This window comes from Protopterus annectens, chromosome 1.part1 (genome assembly GCF_019279795.1).
Source record: "Protopterus annectens isolate FY-2018-M chromosome 1.part1, PAN1.0, whole genome shotgun sequence".
NCBI classification, from domain to species: Eukaryota; Metazoa; Chordata; order Ceratodontiformes; family Protopteridae; genus Protopterus; species Protopterus annectens.
This window is the reverse complement of record NC_056726.1, coordinates 1,561,074,188-1,561,092,502: the sequence shown is the minus strand read 5'-3', so window position 1 is coordinate 1,561,092,502 and position 18,315 is coordinate 1,561,074,188. Positions and strand designations below refer to the sequence as shown.

The 18,315-nt window shown below is 40.4% G+C and overlaps 1 protein-coding gene across 1 annotated transcript in view; it reads right to left on the bottom strand.

Annotated features, from left to right (window-relative positions):
* LOC122816529 (uncharacterized abhydrolase domain-containing protein DDB_G0269086-like) overlaps positions 1–18,315 on the bottom strand; it is a 167,186-nt gene that overhangs the window by 141,811 nt on the left and 7,060 nt on the right. The gene's annotated exons all lie outside the window — the stretch shown is intronic.

Below are 18,315 nucleotides of genomic sequence, written 5' to 3'. Positions count from 1 at the left end.
AATCTGCCTAAGTAGCAGAGACCTCCAAAGCAGACACCCAAGCAACCGCTACCCCAAAACAAAACACATGCAACACATAGCTCACAAAGCCAGTGTGCCGAACAGTCATAGCCCTTAAGGCTAAACAACACACCTGATACACTTGTAATATAGGTGACTCTATCGTCAGGCACACTGACGTCCTGCTCACCAGGCTGAACAAGGAGAAGGTCATGGTGAGCTGCCTGTCGGGCGCTAGGATCTGCCACATAACACAAGCACTCAGGTCACTCCAAGGCAAGTACAAATATGACTCAGTCATTGTCCATGCTGGTGTGAATGACCTGAGGCATTACCTCCCTGGACTACATGAAAAGAGACATAGAGGAGCTCTCTGAGCATGTAGCCCAGGCCGGTATGACCCTGACCTTGAGTAGCATCTTACCCTCACCAAGAATGATGCCACAATATGAAGACAAGATGATCAATTTCAACAATTGGCTTAAGTATTAGTGCCATTCAAAGGGGATCCAATGCCTGTCAGCCTGGGATGACATGCTCGACAAGCCACAATGCTTCACTAGGGACGGCTTGCACCTGTCACCCCTGGGCTTTCGGATATTGGCAAAGGCTCTTGCTATCCCCATAGCGCCTTTTTAGGCAAGGCTCAAACGCCAACCCCACCTCCATAGGTATCACAAGGGATAAGAAACTAAGAGTAATGCTACTCAACGCTAGAAGTCTAAACCTCAAGATGCATGCACTCAAAACTCTCCTTAGCATGGAGAACATTGATATCTGTGCAGTAACAGAAACCTGGTTCAAGGCTCCCAAGAGAACCCCAGCACTACCAGGTTATACCTCATACCATGCTTTTCGGCCCCAAAACTTGGACCGAACCACAAAAGGAGGGGGAGTATCAATATTCATCAAAGATACCCACACCTCCAGGCTGGTGGCACAGCACGAAGCATCAGAGACTATCCATGTGCAACTAACAGTGGGTAAAACTGCCTTCCAGTTTATAGCCTGCTACAGACCACTCTCCCAAACCCAGAAACCCCACTCGGCCTTCCTGAGAACACTGGAAAATATGAAGGTCTCTCCAAACACCATTATATTTGGCGACTTCAACTACCCAAACATAGACTGGGAGCATTACTCTAGCTCCAACACCCTAGCCCAAAGGTTCCTAGAATTTATAAACTCAAATGCTATGGAACAACTTGTTACCACTCCCACAAGAGGGAAAACATACTGGACCTGATCATCACCAACATGGGGACTCTATGCTCCAGACCAGAAGTGTATCCCTCACTGGTAAGACCAGACCATAAACTAATCTCACTGGATATTCACATCCCGACCCCACCCCCTGCCCAGAAAACCACAGTGAAAAACTTCTCTAAAGCAAATTTCACACTCCTCAAAACCGAGGTGGAATCCTTCAAAGCCCCCGGGCCTGTGGAAAATATGGCCCAGACTGCAGAATCCTTTATAAATGCATTCTATGAACACTTTCAGGAATGCATGGATCTTGCAATCCCAAATAAAACCAAGACCCAATCCTCCAAAGGCAGACATCCTGTCTGGTGGACCCCAGCTATAAACAAACTATACAACAGAAGGAGGAAGCTACTACATGATAGAGCAAAATCCCAAAAAGGGAAGGCATCTCTGATCGGTATTAGCAAAAAACTACGAGCACTCATAAAATCGTCTAAGGCCAGCTTCGAGAGAAAGATTGCACAGGACACTAAGGATAATCACAAGGCTTTCTTTAGTTATGTTAGGAACCTGGGTGGGAATTCCCAGATATGCTCAGAATTTGTCCAAAATTACAAAAAATACACCAAACCCACAGACATTGCCAACATCCTAGCTGACAGGTTCAGCGCAAACTCCCCTCCCCACCAAAGGGCAAATATCTATCCCAGCAGAGTGCTGCCCTGACATCTCAGATGCTCAGGTAAGAGCCGCCCTCTCCAAAGCAAAAAACACAGCATCAATGGGACCAGACGGTGTCCCGGGCTGCGTCCTACATGAACTCCAAGAAGAGCTAAACCCAAACATAAAATTACTGTTCAATCTCAGCCTTACTACAGGATATGTACCCAAAGAGTGGCGTACAGCAACAGTGGTCCCTCTCCACAAAGGTGGTGCCTCAACAGATCCTGGAAACTATCACCCCATAAGCCTGGCTAGCTTGGTCTGCAAAGCTATGGAAAGGATCATCATGGACCTCATAAATAAAGATATTGGGGACCTACAGACACTAGATCCTACCCAGTTCGGCTTTGATAAGGGCAGATCCTGCCTCTTAAACCTGGTCGATTTCTTTGAAACAGTCACCAAGGCCATTGACGAGGGGAAGGTGGTCCACACAGCCTACCTGGACCTGCAAAGCCTTCGATACAATACCCACTCGGGCATTATAGATAAGCTCACCAGCTTAAATATAAACCCCTATGTCACTAGATGGGTTGCAAACTGGCTCAAGGACAGAACCTATATGGTTACAATTGCTGGAGCCATGTCAGACTCCAAACCAGTTACAAGTGGCGTCCCACAAGGCTCAGTCCTGGGACCTCTCTTGTTCGGTATATATTTCTCAGAGGTACAGGCCAACACGAAAGGACTGTGGCTGACCAAGTTTGCAGATGACTGCAAACTGGGCACCATAATCGACTCTCCAGCCGACACAAGCATCCTCCAAAAGGGCCTCATAGAAACAGACAACTGGTGCCAGAGCCATGGCCTCAAGCTAAATGCCAAAAAGTGTATAGTCATCCCCTTTGGCAAAAACAAAGTGCCCACAAATTACCACATAGGTGGTAATCCATTAAGTACAGAAGAAGTAATAAGGACCTGGGGACCCAAGTTGATAGCAATCTCTCATTTGACAACCATATGGCCAAAGTGGTTAGAAGAACATTTTATATAGCCCACCTAATCATGAAGGGATTCACATCTACATCAGGGGAGGTCATCGTGGCTCTTTACTCATCCCTCATCAGGCCCATAATTGACTACATTGCCCCTTTTGGGATGTATGTTACCAGACAACTGCAGCAACTGGAAAGACCCCAAAAGTACCTCACCAAGAGGATCAAAGGGCTCAAACAGATGCGCCATATGCTGCCCGGTTAAAGAAACTCCAGCTCTACTTAGTGGCATACCGCCTGCTCAGAGGCAATCTGTATCTGACGTATAAAGCCATGTCCAACCCGGAATTAATGGACATGCTGCACCTCAGAAAATCCAAGTCCCATCAAGCTACGCACTCGAGAGACTTGAACCTCAGCACTGAAAAAAATAGGACATGCTGGAGGGACAGATTCATAACCCAGAGGCTCCCTTCACTCTGGAATAAAATCCCAGTCCAGGTTAGACAGAGTCCCTCATTGACTCTCTTCAAGAGGAATCTTGATGAGTGGATGGGAGATTGTAGGTTTACCCCGGGTATCACTTCTGTGTCACTGTTAGACAGAGGCACAGTATACTAACCTCGAAAAAGGGCATAGCAAAATTAATTTAAAATGGGTGGCGAAAGCCAAACACACTCTGGCTAGGCTTATAAATGCCCTAGGATGTGTGTTGTCCTGTATTATCTTGGTGGCCTTTTGGATGCTTCTTGCAGAATAAAGATGTATTGATGGAATACTGGAACTTGTTACCTTCTCTGCAACCCTCACCATTCTTTGTAGCTCCTTGCTTTCTGTAACTATGCAGCTTCCAAAGCACACTGTGAAGTTGTAGGTGAGGATGCTCTTTATTGCACCTCTACAGAAGGTGAAAAGAATATAACTAGGAAGCTTAGCTTTTTTCAGCCTTCTTAAAAAGTGGAGGCATTGGTGTGCTTTCTTGATTAGTTGGCTGGTGTTTCCCAACCACGAGAGATCCTATGATGTGTACACCCAGGAGTTTCATACTCTTAACCTTCTCCACACTCTCACCTTTGACCTTTCACCTTTTTTGAGGATCAAGGGTTACGTACACTTTTTTTGTTATGTATACATTCTTGATGTTAAATTTAATGCATTCACAGTATGTATAGTATTCCATAAAGGGAGTGTCTTTGTCTCCCCTCCTGATTATGATTTTTCCAGGATAAGATATCAAGGTGCAGCCAGAAAATTATCCATTTCAAGGACATAAAGACTACATCTTTATTGTTTGCAGAAAGTGTCTATCTCTTAAACATAAGTGACTGTGATCTCCAGTGTACTTTGGATTTGTCGTCTTCTGCTGACTATGAAGCAGATGGGATTGAAAATCAGCACCTTCTAATCAAATGTCTTGGTTTTCTCCTACAAAAGAATATATTGCTTTCGGCAAATGGGATCATTTAAGTACTGATCACCATTGCTGTGTTTCTGTCCAAGCATATGGTTCATAGGTGAATACTAGGCTAACTGCCGTCAGTGGTCATTTTAAGCATAACCAATAACCAAAGATCAGAACCAAACCCTGCACCTTGTATCTATGAGATGAAGACCTTAACTATTACGACAAACCAACACACTGGTTCAACTTATGAGCACCCTAAGCTTAAATGAATGACTAAAAGCTATACTACCAAAGTGGGCAATGACCCTATGCTATTTGAACTTCTACATGTTCATAAAACTGCAAACTTGAAAATATCAGTTTTAGAGATATACATCTACACCATAATACAAAGAGGGCCTAATGGAGCAACAGTGACATTTCCCAGAGAATCTCCTACCTCAGGAATAAACTTCCACTCCATATAAGACAAAACAAATCTGTTCATCTCTTTAAGACTAATTTAGAGGAGTGGATGGGTAACTGTAAATTCACCGCAGGACAGGATCCTCAATACCTTATGGACAAGAGTTGCAAGTAAAGTGCTGTGGCTAGAATTGTGATGACGTTTGCAAAGGATTGCCTAGTACGAACGTACGTCTTTCTGTTCGGTCAAAATAAGAATAAGAATAATAAAATGACTAACTGTCCGACACAAATGAATACACAACATCTTCCTCCAGATCTTCACTACCACTGTCCTCATTCCTTTGTGCTTTACTCCTTCTGTCCACTCCTGCAAGAAGAGAAACATACATTTGTACGTCACTGAAAGAGATCCGCGCACAACAAATATAGGGGAATGTTCCTGCTGTTGTGATCAACAACCTCATTTCCATAAGAATGCACACAAAATTCCTACATTGTGAATGTATGAAACTATTTTTAAGGGACAGAAAGGCCTGCAGAGAGAAAGTTGCAATACTTGGAGAAAACATGCTCACAGATACAAGGAAACATGCATACTTTACAGCGAAAGTAACCTTAAGTACGGAGTACAAAAGGTCGCAACTATGAAGCACAGACCCTGACCAATGAACCATCATACCACATGCCACCACACATTCAGTCACTTCTCTACCAATGTTAGCACTGTATGTAATATGTTTTGAAATACAGTGCTATGTAATTTATAAGTATAAAGTACCTTCTACCCAGTAATTGCAGCCCATACAAAATTGCAGTTATTATATATATATATGATGTCAAATGTAATCCACTGTCAAATGTCTCAATTTGTTTTGAGTCATGAGACTTGCTAGAGGCAGAGAAAAAGAAAAAAACTCTTTTGCCCTTGATTTGTAACGGGCAATGTGCGCGAGATGTAAAATAATATTGAAGAGATTTAGGAAAAGTAGCATAGTGGTTGACAAGAAAATGAATAGAAAGCTGGACCAGGCAATGCTTATTTGTTAGCAGATACTAAGCTACATTGTTCCTAATTTTATATGTAGCACAAATAATCAAAGCCCACGTCCATTACTAAACAGATCTAGCCAGTGACACAGCTTGACCCAAGAAACAACACAATGAGGTTCACACAAATGGTACCAGTATTCCCCAGCTGCAGCAAAGTACGAAATGAACCAGTTTGATAACCAAATGAAGAGAAATTCTTTAATTCACTGACATGGATTTAGCCCTTTCGTCTACAAGCCCGTAGACTTCATCAGAATCATTTTAAAACTCAATTGACTGTATTTAAATATTAATTCACAACCAATAAAATCATGAAACCAATTATACATTTAAATAACCTATTACGTGCAATAACAATTGTTAAAACTAATGATGATGCATCCTGCATATACTTTTAATCACTATTTAAAACCTTCTGTAAACTTTGAATTAAAAAAATATATAACAGTAAATAAAAAATGTATTTAAAATGCATGAAACGTTCTAATCCATGTAATATGGTGACTAACCCTAGGCAATGACCTATAAATATTTTATGCTTGCAATAAGCTTAAATAAAACCAAGCTTCCTCACTAAGATCTAGAAATGGCTGAGTAACAAACATAATATAAAAAAACCACAGTAAAAACCAAACGGTGCTGGCAAGAGTTACCTCCAACAACAATAGAATGAACAGTAAAAAACAAAGCAGGAGGTAGCAGCCACAGTCTGATGAAGTGGCTGGTGCCATGAAAGCGCTCACCTTTTTTACTAATAAAGCTGTTATTCTACATAGCCGTGACTGCTACCTCCAGCTTTGTTTTTTACTGTTCATAATATAAAAAACATCTTTTTAAATCAGCAGCACTGAAGTTGACTAAATAACCACACACCCCTATTGTCTTACCTCTAAGACTGGTGTAATGGTAATATTATCGTTAATGCCTGGGAAACTAGTTGCATTCAACAACAGTTGCCATCTAACTTTTACTTCTTCTAAGATGCTCTTAATATCCCCCCCTAGGATTCAAATGAATACTTACCATTATGGCAAACTTAAATTTGGAACACCCTTGACTGGATTCTAAATACCTATAGAGTGCATTATTTTTATCCTTCTTCCATATACAGTAATAGTGCTCATAGGGCTCTGCTTGTTTTCCCTATATAAAATGTAGAACAGCTGCAACATTTGACCAGGTATACCACCCTCATGGTGTTACAATTACCTCTCCTAAACTGTACCCTAGTCCTATTGATATTATCCAAGACTAGTGTTAAATTCTCATTTATGGCAAAACATCAGTTGTAGCTGCCACATTTTTGTACTTCCTTGTACATCCTTTCCATTTTCAAACATATTCCCTTTATACTCTAATGTACGCTTTAAATTGCATCCTGTTTTGTTTACAAAAATGAGTTTTTCCCCCAAAATGTTGTACACATCCATATCACCCTTCAGTAAAACCCAATTGTGCTTAAATATATCTTTAATAGCTTCTACAGATGGGTTATATTCTAGTATTAGTGCTCTACCAAAATTTTCTTCATTTGAAATTTCCTTAGTATGTACCATACCATCACCCAATAGGGGATTGTATTTAACACCCCACTATCTAATTACATATCGTGACACATCTTCTGTCATAGAGATGGAGTATCCCTAATCAAGGAATAATTTACGTATATGCTCTATCTCATTCTTCATATCTTCGTAGTCAGAGGTCATAAGTGCTGCCCTAATACATTGACCTTTTAATATACTCTTTTTTTGTTTCCATGCTAGACTTTACTGTGAAGGAAAGGTTAGTTTGCTTTTTATTTGTTGTATTTTGTATTACTTTATTGCCTTTTTATATTTTGAATACTGTGATTTGTTTTCTTTACCTTGTGTTTTACTTGTCGTCTGCTTTTAACTGCATATTAAAACTTCAAAAGAGACCACAGCTCTGTCTCTTGTGAGTCAGGCAGAATTTTTTTCCTACCCGCCCACCCTGTTACTATTCTGTTCTTAAATACCACTGTCTTTCTAGTTGCCTGCCTCTTATGTTAATTTGACCATATATCGCATTTCCTCTCTACTTTCACTGGCTTGTGTGAGTAAGCACAAAATTATTATTTTGTGAAATCACTCCCCTTCAACAATTTAAATTTATTGACCATCCTACTGTATTCTAGTACCAGAATACAAAAGTGACCACCCCCTTTCAATCTATCTTGCTGTTTTAAAACTAGTGACTCCCCACTAAAACTTAACTTTTTAGACAGGTAAATCTTAAGTTTCCTGCTTTCACGTCTAACTTCTCTAGTGCACACTGCAGTGTTTAGGATAAACAATTTTTTTTCATCTTACCTTTAAGCATCCCTGTGACTAGCACTTGCTCTAATACCTGCTGGAAAGCACTAGGAAACCTTAAACTGATACAAGCACTCAACTCTCCTTGTTAATAAAGAGAAATTAATCATAGGCACTAAACAGCCTATAATTGCAAAGTAGATTGCTAATGTAAGGGAAAACAGCTCCTGTACTTTACAAAAAAAGCACCAAACCAGGCATGCCCAAGGGTCAACTTCTGGTGATTTCTCCTGCCCACCTGGTGAATCTGGGCATACTGGGGCAATGCAGCAATTGTCTCATGTACACAGACAACCCTCACCTCCTACCACCCAACACTACAATCCGTGAGAGATGCACTTACATAGCCAAACTGGAAGCAAAACTCTCTCCACCCAAGATTGTGCTAGACAGTCAAGAGGAGAAGGTTAACACCTGCACTATACCTCAAGCAACACATAGCCCTTCTAAACCCACACCACCAACACCCACACATAGCAACACTAAATCCACATATGTGGAGGCCCTTAACTGTAACCTGCCCAATCAACAAGGACCTATGAAGCTGAAACGCAAACAAACACCAATCACAACCAAAGAATCACATAGCTCACACACAAGTGTGCCACCCAGCAACAGCCCCTAAGGCAAGACAATGTACCTAACACTTTAGTCATAGGTTACTCTATAGTCAGGCACACTGATGTCCCACTCACCAGGCTGAACAAGGAGAAAATTACAGTCAGCTGCCTGTCGGTTGCCAGGATCCGCAACATAACACATGCACTCAAGTCACTCCACGACAAGTACAAATATGACTCTGTCATTGTTCATGTTGGAGTGAATGACTTGAGATGTACCTCCCTGGACTACATGAAAAGAGACATGAAAGAGCTCTCGGATCATGTGGCCCAGGCAGGTATGACCCTAGCCCTGAGTAGCATCCTGCCTTCACCCAGAATTATACCACAATATAAGGACAAAATGATTGACTTCAACAATTGGCTAAGCTTCTGGTGTCATTCAAAGGGGATTCAGTATCTGTTTGCCTGGGATGACATGATCGACAGACCATGATGCTTTGCCAGAGATGGTCTGCACCTGTCGCCCCTGGGATTCAGGTTACTAGCTAAGGCTCTTGCCACCCATATAGTGCCTTTTTTAGGCAAAGTTCAAGGGATAAAACCACCACCGTAACAGGTACAAGCATACAAAATCTGAAGGTAATGCTACTCAATGCTAGAAGTCTAAACCTCAAAATGCACTCTCTTGAGGCACTCCTAAAAATGGAGAACATCGATATATGTGCAGTAACTGAGACCTGGTTCATGGATCCAGAGAGCATCCCTGCAATACCGGGCTACAACTCTTACCACACATTTTGGCCACCAAACCAGGATCAAAACACTAAAGGTGGAGGAGTGTCCATATTCCCCAAGGCTATTCACACCACTAGGCTAGTTGCCCAACACAATGCATCTGAAATTCTCCGGGTGCAACAAACGCTAGGTAAGACTGCAATCCAAATTATAGCTTGCTACAGATCCCCCACCATGGCCTAAGATTCTCATTACACCTTTCTAAACATACTGAAAAATATTAAGATACAACCAAACACCCTAATACTGGGTGACTTCAACTACCTTACCATTAACTGGGAAAACGATTCGTGTGCCAACACCTTTGCCCAACGGTTCTTGGAATTCATAAATTCCAATGCCCTGGATCAGCTAATCCATTGTCCCACCTGGGGCTCCAATATCCTAGACCTGGTCATTACCAGCATCGGAAATCGATGCTCCACACCTATGGTCACCCCTTCATTGGTTAGGTCAGACCATAAGCTAATCACCCTTAACATCCACATCCCAACTCCACCCCCCAGTAAGGAAACCTCTATAAAAAACTTCTCCAAAGCCAACTTCATGCTACTCAAGTCAGAAGTAACAAACTTCATGACACCCATGCAGACGGGAACTGAAAGTTCAATTGCTAAGTCCTACACTAAGGCACTGTATGAGTACATCCACTCATGCATGAATCGTGCCATCTGAAATAGAACCAAGATGCTCTCCTCCAAAAAAATGAAGCCAATCTGGTGGTCCCCTGCCATTAGTAAACTTTACAACAAAAGGAAGAAACTGTTGCAGAAAAGAGGAAAATCCTAGGATGTAAAAAACTCCCTTACCAGCCTCAGTAAGAAGCTGAGATCCCTCATAAAATCCTCCAAAGCTCGTTACAAAAATAAAATTGCCAAAGATTCCAAAGACAACCACAAGGCATTCTATAACTATGTCAAGAATCTAAATGGCAATGCTCAGATCTGCTCTGAGCTACAACAAAATGACATTAAATATACTGATCCCAAGGATATTGCCAATATCCTGGCAGATCGATTCAGTGCCGACTTCACCCCCCTCTCACCCCCTAAATGGCCCATCTCAGTACCAGAAGATTGCCAAATTCCAGTAATAACAGCCACACAGGTTAAAAACGCACTCTCCAAAGCTAAGAATACAGCATCCATGGGACCAGATGACATCCCGGGCTGTGTACTACATGAACTACAAAATGAACTGGCACCTCACCTAAGTGTCACGTTTAATCATAGCCTCACCTCAGGCTTCGTGCCCACTGAGTGGTGCACAGCAACAGTTATCCCACTCCATAAGGGGGGATCCACCTTGGATCCCAGGAACTACCACCCCATCAGTCTGACGAGCCCGATCTGCAAGGCCATGGAATGTGTTATCATGGAACTTATAAACAAAGACATTGGCAACCTTCAAACACTGGACCCCACCCAGTTTGGGTTCGTGAAGGGCCGATCTTGTTTCCTGAACCTGATTGACTTCTTTGAATCAGTCTCCAGATCCATGGACGAGGGTAAGGTGGTCCACACAGCCTATCTGGATCTCGCCAAGGCTTTTGACACCATCCCCCACTCTGGAATCATATATAAACTTACTAAGCTGGGCATTAATCCCTACGTCACTCGATGGGTTGCCAACTGGCTTAATGACAGAACCCACACTGTAAAAGTAGCTGACTCCAAATCCAGCTCCAGAGAAATGACAAGTGGAGTACCTTAGGGTTCAGTCCTGGGACCACTCTTGTTTGGCATCTACTTCTCTGAAGTACAGGCCAATACTAAGGGACTCTGGCTAACAAAAGTTCGCAGATGACTGCAAACTGGGAGCCATTATTGAATCTCCAAATGATGTGGATATTCCACAAAAGGGCCTTACAGAAACAGATGCTTGGTGCCAGAGCCATGGGCTCAAGCTCAATGCCAAGAAATGTACAGTTATCCTCTTTGGGAAAAAACATGTACCCGTGAATTACCACATAGGTGGCAGTGCACTAAACACTGAAAGTGTGATAAGAGACTTAGGGACACAGGTGGACAGTGGTCTCACCTTTGATAACCTCATTGCCACAACAGTCAGGAAATCCTTCTATGTGGCACACCTCATCAGTAAGGGCTTTTCATCCAGAAAAAAGGAGGTCATTGTCCCACTGTACTCATCCCTCATTAGACTCATTATAGAATACAAGGCGCCATTTGGTGTGTATCTCTCAAGACACCTGCAACAACTGGAAAGGCCGCAGAAATACCTCACTAAAAGAATCACAAGCCTAAAGCAGATGCCCTATGCTGACCGCCTTAAAAAACTCCAGCTATACTCTGTTGCATATTGTCTACTCAGTGGCGATCTCTGCTTAACATACAAGGCCATGTCAATCCCACAGCTGTTAGACATGCTACACTTAAAGAAATCCCAATCCCTCAGAGACACACGCTCCAGGGATTTAAACCTTGTCATCACAATAAACAAAACATGCTTGAGGGATAGGTTCCTGACCCAGAGACTCCCCAGACTCTAGAATAGACTGCCCATACATGTCAAGCAGAGCACCTCTTTGGCCCTCTTCAAAAGGAACCTTGACGATTGGATGGGAGAAAGGAAATTCACTCAGGGGATCACATCAGTCACCCTGTTAGCTGCTCCGTAAAAAAAAAAAAAAAAAAAAAAAAGAAACAAACACAAACTTAAGTGGGGGGTTTTGCCCCCCCCCCGTGCTCCGATGTTCCGTGACTTCGCTATTTTGCCATTTCGACAGAATCGGATCAACTAAATAGCATTCACTATTTAGTCCATTCGATAGCGTTATATAGACCCTGCTAGACAGGGGTCTGGGGAAGTAAATAGTGTGGGAAGAAATAGCCAGGGAATTGTTATGGCTAGGCTTGTATAGGCCCTAGGGCTGATAGTCTAGTACCAACCTATGAACCTATAGGTGGCAGCTGGAATATTCTAAGTAAAAATTAATGAATGTACTTTTTCTATAAATTTTAGACTTGAGCCCTAATTCTGAATGTGCTATATAAGTATCCAGGTAAGCTATGTCTTGGTTACTATATGAGTGGGTGAACTTTAAATATGTACTAGTGCTATTTAAATAGCCCACAAATTGTTCAGTTGTCTCATTTGTACCTTCCCACAGGACAAAAATATCATCCAGGAAATGGACATAACATTTGATGTTAGCCATCAACCTACTACAAAAAATATTTTGATCTTCCCAGTCCAGAAGTACAAGATTGGCAAATATAGGGGTGCATGCTGTGCCCATAGCCACACCTTTTGTTTGCCTATATGGCTCGCCCTCAAGATATATAAAATTGTTCTCAAGAACCAAGGATATAAATTCTACCAAAGTCTTAATCTTCTCCCATTCCATACCTGCTTATTTCCTTATGCTACTACTAAAACTTTGAAGTCCTTCATCTTTTGGTATACAGGAAAAAAGATCTAGAACATCTATTGTTAAGAAGATTACGTCTTTATTCCAAATTGCTGTTTTTAATCTGCTTAGAAAGTCCCAGAAATTTTGAATTAGGTGCTGCGATTTACTGTAAATATGTTTTAAGTATCTGTCAATCACTACCCTAGAAGGGAAAGTTTTTGACTTACTGCCTGGGATAACAGAGCGGAAGGGGGGATCCAATAAGTTCTTGTTCATTTTGGGTATACCTATGATAGTAGCTAGAATAGGATGTTCTACCTTCAAAAAATTATATAAACTCTGGGAAATTCTTTCATTCAATAGAAACTCCTCCAAATATAGGTCAATCTGCCGGGTCTACTTTATGCGCTCGAAAATGAAAAATCCAAATCCAAATAGCGCGACACATAAAGAGCGAACCGCAAATATGTTGAACGTACTAAAGCGCGAAATTTAAAACCTTGAGCCATCATAGTCGGCCAACCCACCACCCACAACACACTACCTACCCAAAGGCAATAAAAAAAACGCATACATACACTAACCAAAACCCTACTCCTAACCCTAAATTAAAGCACCAAAACCCTACTGCTAACCCTACACTAACCCCACATACACAACTATCTATGAACTATCCTTAACCCCTCCCTAACCCTAAGGTCTGTAACTATCGCACACTTACCTTATGGAGCTATACCGCAGATGGGTCAACTATGCGAATTCGATATTTCCACTTTCGTGGTTTCGTTCGTTTGACATATTCGCAGTTCGCTCTTTACATGTCGCGCTATTCAGATTCTGTTTTTTTAGCTTTCGAGCACTTAAAATAGATCCCAATCTGCCTATGTGTGATATTGATCTCATTTTTTAGATATTATTTAGTAGGCCCCTGTGCTGTTTAATATTTCCAACATTTTATTATAATATTCACCACTGTCATATAGAACAACACCTCCGCCCTTATCTGGCTTAATTATATGTATATTCCTATCATTACATATTCTTTTTAATACTTCCCTTTCATTACTATTCAAATTGCTCCTATACCTTTTGTCTTTATATTTGTCCTGTAACTCATACAGCTCCCCTGAAATAACTCTCTCTAATATTACCAAAGATGGATGCAGAGGTGGATTAAACTTTTTTTCTTTAACTCAGCTTCTGAAATATGACTTTTATGTTCCTTAAAATATATAGCTAAATTAAATTTCCTCAGGTATAATTTCAATTCAACCAGAGTATCTGTCAAATGAAATTTTGTGGTTGGTACATATTTCATACCCTTAGAAAATAAATCAAAATGTTCTCTTTCTAACTTCAATGAGGTATAATTATATATATTAAAACTATCTAAGTTGTACATAACCTCTTGGCTTTTTACTATTTCCGGGTTATGTAACCTACCCAGTGTCTGTCCTAATACCACGAATTCCATCCTGGTACTTATTTCTTCTGATATTTTATTTCCTGTCCTGGATCCCACCAATTGTGATGGAAATTCCACTTCCTTTGACCTCCCTTCAAAAAAAAATTGTTTGTCCTATAATTTCCCTCTCTGCCATAAGAGGAAAGGGTTAAAACATTGAAATGTGGTTTTTAGTAGTTGTCATTGTTTTTTATCAAAATCATGTGATCGTATCATGTGAGGATAATGAGTGTGTATTTATGTGCTACATGAAGTATTATGGCCTCAGTCTGAAGACGTCTCTGAGTGAGGAGACCAAAGCACTAACTGGAGGCACTTTTGTAATAAAAGTTGTTATATCCTATGGATACTGCATTTTTATTTACATTTGTTCAGTTATTTGTTTGCTGCTTTTAGAGAGATTTCTATAACATTCCTTCCTGAAGATCCTAGTTTCAAACTGTCTTGTAGGTGTTCTTGATATACTGACATCCAAAAAGTCAATAGAAATATCTGAACTATAAACAGTGAATTTAAGAAAATGAGTACTGCCATTAATATATTCCAAAAATGTTCTAAATGCAGTCATCTATTCCTCGCTAAGGAGGAAAAGGTCATCAACTAATCTCCACAAACGTCCTATAAAAAACAATGTTGTGCATAGCTGTTCTTAAGATATGTTGTTTCCCCCATAAAGTCATGGCAATATTGGCGTTTCTATTGGCCCTAAGTATGCACATGAAAACACTACTGAATTCTCCCATCCTAACTATGGCACCTTTCCCTGTAATAGATGTAATTTCTGTAAATATTTAGATAGAAGTGGTAACTTTACACATCCAGAGATGAAAATTTTTTTATGTTTTAGATTAGTAGCTGATTGTAATACCAATAATTTGGTATACTTAGCCTACTGTGTTGCATGCCAATCTTTTTATGTGGGTATGACTACACGTAGGATAAGAGATCGTATCAGAGAACACATGTACGATGCTTCCAAGCAAGCTGGAACGAATGCACTGGTGAGACATGTCATAGAGAATAGGAATGGACATGCATTTAAATTTATGGTTATTGAGATTGTAGCTTTAAGACACAGAGGGGGAGACATTAGAAACAGGGTAGAAACCGAAGAGCTGGACTGGATTATTAGTATGCATGCAAATATGGGTAAAGGGCTTAATGAAAAAGTATCCAACAAAACTAAGCTGCTCCTCTTCTCCCCCACATGCAGGACCTCCCTGCCATCCTTCAACTTAACCGCTGACAATGGCACTATCATCTCTCCAGAATCCCAAACTAAACTACTGGGTGTCATAGTTGATAACAACCTGAAGTTTGATGCGCATATCAATCAAACTATCAAAACCATTAATAAAAACTTGGCTCTCTTTACAGAATCAAACCTTTCCTTACCCCACTTGCTAGAACTGCAATTGCCCATTCCCATCTACTATCAACTCTTCTGTATGCCTCACCTCTATTCTCCAACTTAAACAAAACAGATCTTAATAAACTATCATCCTGCTTTAACCACATTGTCAGATTTGCGACTGGCACAGCATACAGGACACACCATTGTCACAACCTAAATCACCTAATATGGCTTGAACTGCCTAGCCTACTGCAGTTCAACCAGCTAATAGTGGCACATAAAGTCCTTTACCAACCAGAAAATACACCTGCACTAAAAAATATTATCAGCCCCTACACCAGCACCCGGCCACTGCGATCATCCACTAGACTCCTAGTTCAAACATACAAATCCAACGACTCAGCTGGGGACTCTGTTTGCCAACTCTGTTGGAAAAACATGGAACAGACTCCCAGCTGACTTGACCCTAGAACCCTCACTAACTCAATTCAAAAACAAACTCAAGAAATACTTCAAAACTCATTGGTTATGTCCTTGCACTAACCCCGACTAGTGACCTCTCTATTATTTAGGTGCCGTACCTTCAACTACTTCTAACTTTTTTCTACCACACCATTTCAGGAAGGGTCAATTGTATAACTGCTGCTGAATGTGTCTTAAACCTGAATGTAATGTTATGGATATATAACTTTGAAAATAATGTCATGTTTTGTAAAATGTTTTATAATAAGTTAGTACTATATGTGCTAAATGCTGGTGTAAAGTCCATGGTGGTGCAGCAGTTAGCGTTGTTGCCTCACAAGAGGTTCTCCAGTTCGATTCTCAGCTGCAGCGCCTGCTGTGTGGAGTCTGCATGTCCTCCCCGCGGTCGAGTGATGTTTAAAGACATGCAGGTAGGTGCGTGCACGAATGGGTGTGCCTTCTTTGAAGGTTGGGCGTCGGGCTGGCACCTCGGCACCGTAAAACTCCACTACCAATCATTAGCGGACCGGAGTTCCGCTGTGGCGACCCCTAACCGGGAACCAAAAGACATTACTATATCTACTAAATGCTCAATGTGTATTATTATCTTGGAGCTTTTCTCCCTGGGCCTCCACTGAAAATGGACATATATCTGGTCGGACTATCTCGGTCAACAAATGTAAAATAAAATAAATAAAATAAAATAAATTAGATGTAGCTTACCTGGATACTTATATAGCATATTCAGAATTAGGGTTCAAGTCTAAAATTTATAGAAAAAGTACATTCATTAATTCTTACTTAGAATATTCCAGCTGCCACCCATGGAAACAAAAAAAGAGTATATTAAAATGTCAATGTATTAGGGCAGCACGTATGACCTCTGACTACGAAGATATGAAGAATGAGATAGAATATGTAGGTAAATTATTCCTTAATTGGGGATATGCCATCTTTATGATAGAAGATGTGTCACAACATGTAATTAGATAGTGGGGTGTTAGATACAAACCCCTATTGAGTGATGGTATGGTACATGCTAAGGAATTTTGAAATGAAGAAAATTTTGGGAGAGCACTAATACTGTAATATAACCCATCTGTAGAAGCTATTAAAGATATAGTTAAGCACAACTCGGTTTTACGGAAGGGTGATATGGATGTGTACAATATTTTGGGGGAAAACCCCATTTCTGCATACAAAACAGGATGCAATTTAAAGCGTACATTAGAGTATAAAGGGAATATGTTTGAAAATGGAAAGGATGTACAAGGAAGTACAAAAATGTGGCAGCTACAACTGATGTTTTGCCATAAATGAGAATTTAACACTAGTCTTGGATAATATCAATAGGACTAGGGTACAGTTTAGGAGAGATAATTGTAACACCGTGAGGGTGGTATACCCGTCCAAATGTTGCAAATGTTCTGCATTTTATATAGGGAAAACAAGCAGAGCCCTAAGAAACAGAATATATGACCACTATTACTGTATATGGAAGAAGGATAAAAAAATAATGCACTCTATAGGTATTTAGAATCCAGTCAAGGGTGTTCCAAATTTAAGTTTGCCATACTGGTAAGTATTCATTTGAATCCTAGGGGGGATATTAAGAGCATCTTAGAAGAAGTAAAAGTTAGATGGCAACTGTTGAATACAACTAGTTTCCTAGGGATTAACGATAATATTACCATTACACCAGGTTTAGAAGTAAGACAATAGGGGTGTGTGGTTATTTAGTCAACTTCAGTGCTGCTGATTTAAAAAGATGTTTTTTATATTATGTTTGTTACTCAGCCATTTCTAGATCTTAGTGAGAAAGCTTGGTTTTATTTAAGCTTATTGCAAGCATAAAAGATTTATAGGTCATTGCCTATGGTTATTCACCATATTACATCGATTAGAACTTTTCACGCACTTTAAATCCTTTTTTATTTACTGTTGTTATATACATTTTAATTCAAAGTTTACAGAAGGTTTTAAATAGCGTTGTTTAAAAGTATAAGCAGGATGCATCATCACTAGTTTTAACCATTGTTATTGCATGTAACAGGTCATTTAAATGTATAATTGGTTTTGTGATTTTATTTGTTGAGAATTAATATTTAAACACAGTCAATTGAGTTTTAAAATTATTCTGATGAAGTCTATGGGCTTGTAGACAAAAGTGCTAAATCCATGTCAGTGAATTAAAGAATTTCTCTTCATTTGGTTATCGAACTGGTTCATTTCATACTTTG